General features: G+C 55.8%; 1 pseudogene; it reads right to left on the bottom strand.

Annotated features, from left to right (window-relative positions):
- Positions 1-684: 684 nt before the first annotated feature.
- On the bottom strand, positions 685-1777 carry LOC123743037 (uncharacterized; annotated as a pseudogene).
- Positions 1778-3742: the final 1965 nt, after the last annotated feature.

Here is a 3742-nt window from a genome sequence, read left to right as displayed (position 1 = left end):
TCCACCCCTGATCAATCGTGTGCCAGAGCATCCAAGCCCAGAGGCCCTGGTGGCTCCGACATGAAGGACCACAGGGGGCAGTGCGCATTGTCCAGGGAGGCAAACAGGTCCACCTGCGCCCTCCCGAACTTGTCCCACAGGTGCTGCACCATCTTTGGAATGTAGGCTCCAGTCCCAAGGTGGCGGGCTCTCCCTCGAGAGCTTATCCGCTGCCACATTCAGGATGCCAGGTACATAGAGACGCTAGGCGTCCCTGAGCCCAGAGAAAGAGCTCCCGTGCCATAAGATGGAGGCGGTGGGACCTCAGTCCACCATGATAGTTGATGTAAGCCTCCACTGTGGTGTTGTCTGTTCTCACCAGGACATGTCTTCCCTTCAGATGTGGAAGGAAAGACTGCAGAGCCAGTAGTACAGCTTGGAGCCCTAGTGTATTGATGTGCCTGCCGCTCCAAGCAGTGGCAGTTCTAGACCATTTCAACTGGGGGGGCCAAGCTGGGGCCAGTTGTACTGTTAGAGGGGCCAGTTACATTAGATGTTATTGTTGTCATATCGTTTTCTTCACTGCATTACAGGCATTAGCAGGCAAAAGACCATGTTCATAATCATTAGTGTTCCGCGTTGCCACTGTCTAATAACAGATGTAAAAAAAGAACGATAGCAAAAATTACTTATGTAAAAATTATTTCATACTCCACATTTAGGGGGGCTACAAGGGGGTCCAAAGTTGTTGTCACAGGGGCACTGGTTTCCCCAGAACCGCCCCTGGCTCCAAGGGTGTAGCCAACAGCCGCTGGCCGACCTGTCCTTGGTCACATTCCCCCAGCCGATCTGGGAGGCATCTGTGCTGACCAGCTCCCGTCGGCACATCCTCAGCATCTCCACCCCACCTGAGAGAAAGGAGTGACAGCGCCACCTCAACAATGCCCTGAGGCACTGTGTGGTCACCTGCAGCTGGCGGTGACGGTGGAGCTTCGTGTGCAGCCGGTGGGAGTTGAACCACCATTGAAGAGGTCGGAGATGGAGCAGGCCCAAGGGAAACAACGAGGCCGACGTCAGCAAGTCCAACAGGCGTTGGCAGGTTAGGGCGGATACCACCCGCCCCTGACGAAAGTGGTTGAGGCAAGATAAGATCACCTGAACCCTTTCGGTGGGCAGGCATGCTCTCATGAGGATTGAGTCAAGTTCCATGCCAATGAAGGCCACCATCTGGGTGGGCATCAGACAATGACTCTTGTCGTTTACAGTAATGCCCAGCCCGCCGATGTGGGTCAGGAGCATGTCTCTGTCTGACAGGACCTGCGTCCTGGTCAGGGCACAAATCAGCCAATCATCCAGGTAATTGAGGATCAACAACCCTCGGGATGTGATGTGCCAGGACAGCGTCCATGCACTTTGTGAAAGTGCAGGGTGCCAAGAAGAGGCCGAAGGGAAGAACCATGAATTCATAAGCCCACCCTTCGAAAGCGAATCGGAGCTACTGCCAATGAGCTGGATGAACAGGAACATGGAAGTACACATCCCTCAGGTCCAGCGTCAAAAACCACTGGTTCCTGGACACGGCCTGCAACACGCGGGCAGGGGACAGCATGTGGAACCTCAGTACCTTCAAGAACCCATTGAGGTTGCGGAGGTCCAGAATCGGTAGAAGCCACCTAGCTGATCTGATGTCTCCAGGTGTCAGGAGATCTCCAGCCGCAGGGTTTTCCTCAGTGGGTCGGCCACCGTGGTGACACAAAGGGGGCCAGCACCGGAATTGGAGTCGGTACCCTTCGAGCATTGTGGACAACACCCATGGGGACTCCACACATTGCTCCCACTTTGCCCTTTGAGACCAGGAGAAGCGGCCGAGGCCGGGGAGGGTGTATCAGGGGTCCTGCCGGGGCCCGCCTCTGTCACCCCGAGTGCCTGGGTTCCCCAGGCACGTCCCTATGGCGGTGACGGTTGACAGGTTGTTGCGCCACAGCATGCTGTGCCCCTCCCCACTGTCATTCCTCAGCACGAGGCGAAGGGGCAGGAGAGGGACCCCACCGTCGTTCGGGTGCAGGTGGGTGGCAACGGTCCGTCTGCCTTGGACCCGTGGCCTGAGGAGGCAGCATGAACCCTCTCAGGGTCTCCCGGTCCCTACGAACCTTATCGGTCTGCTCCAGAATGTCATTAACCCCTGGACCAAATGTTAGCCCTGGGGTGATGGGGAGAGTGGCACATGTGTTCCAGAGAGCAGCTGGCAGACGGGATTGGGCCAGCCAGAAATGGTGCCAGGAGGTAACCACCTGCACCATGGCCCATCCGTTGGAGCGGGCCACATCCCTCTGTAGCAGGGAATGCAGGCGAGACACCTCCATCGCTTGCCGGAGGACCTCCTCTGTGCCCCCCTGCAGCCGGGGCAACAAAGTCTGCAGGTAGGCCTGCAGCAGCATGGCTGCGCTGGTAATGCGGCCAAGAGAGCAGAGGGACCCATATGTGGCTTTCAAGTCTGCATCAAAGACTCTGGGGGGGTCTTGGCTTCAGTCGCGGGTTCCGCCCTATAATCTCCAGGACCATGGCCGCTATCATGGTGTCCATGGTCGGGTACTCCCGGAGGCCAAGTGACTCTGCGCCCGCAACATAACTCTATGGTCCAGTCTCTGCTGTAAGTCGGAAGCACCGCCTGGCAGAGGCCCAGCTCTCCTACAAGGCTTTGCGGAACGCAGCAGAGATGGGGAAAGCTGGAGAGTCATCACCAGTTTAATGTCCAATGCAGTGGCTACCCGAGTGAGTAGGCCCCTCATAGCCTCTCAAACCGCTGAAGCCCCACTGCCGGCTTCTGATGGTCTGTCAGCCTGGTAGCCTGTTCACAGTGGTGAACAGTGCCAGCATCGTCCCCATCAAAGCTATCAACCTCCTGACGCAGGGCTTGCGCCCTCCGTTCAAGATGGTCCCAGCAGACCGACTCCTGCCCCCATCCAGGACTGTCAGCAGATGGGCTCTGCCTGCGGTGGCTCCGGCCACACTTCCTGGGTGAAGTACTGGACCCAGTAGATGGACTAAAAGCTCCCTGGCGCACCACTCCTGAGGGAGGGAGCTTGTCCCCAGCATGAGCCAGAGCCTAGCCGACCAACTCGCGCATGGCCTCCAATCACCGCAGGCATTCTGAGAACACCACACAAAACAGGCATCCAGTAGGGCGCTCCAAGCCCTCTCCGCGTGGCTCAAACCCAGGTAATGCATACACTAGGTATGCGGAGTTCCAGGGGGGATGCCACCATCACACCTGTCACAAAGGGAAGCCATAAACTTAGCCAAGCCAGCAAGGCCACGGAGAAGGGGTTCAAAACCCTGGGAGAGTTTCTATCGTGACCCGCTTGGAGGAATAGGAACCCGGTGAGGGATAAATTACCCAGTATCTCTGGAAGAAAAACAGGAAAGACTGTTTGGATAAACAGGCAGACAAAAAACAACAACCAGGTAATGGATTTGATTTATGGGTTTGTTTACTCCAACTGCAATATTACCTAGCCGGTTCAATATCCAAGTAGAAAACCAAACAGCACCATATGATGGAGTAACTCCATTAATAAGGAACTCCAAAGTTAATGTCTCAACATAGTGGAGGCCCACCACAATACTCTTACATTCTGCAGGGGAAAGAAAAAAAACCCTGTAGGGTAATTAGCAGAGAACCCGCGCTAGGCGCAGGGCATGTTAAAGCAATTCACAACACACACAGAACAAGCCAGTCTGCAAGTTGTGTAAGGAAAATATA

The sequence above is a fragment of the Salmo salar genome, chromosome ssa05 (genome assembly GCF_905237065.1).
Source record: "Salmo salar chromosome ssa05, Ssal_v3.1, whole genome shotgun sequence".
Classification (NCBI taxonomy): domain Eukaryota; kingdom Metazoa; phylum Chordata; class Actinopteri; order Salmoniformes; family Salmonidae; genus Salmo; species Salmo salar.
Note: the sequence above shows the minus strand (reverse complement) of the source record. Positions and strands in the feature narration are given on the sequence as shown.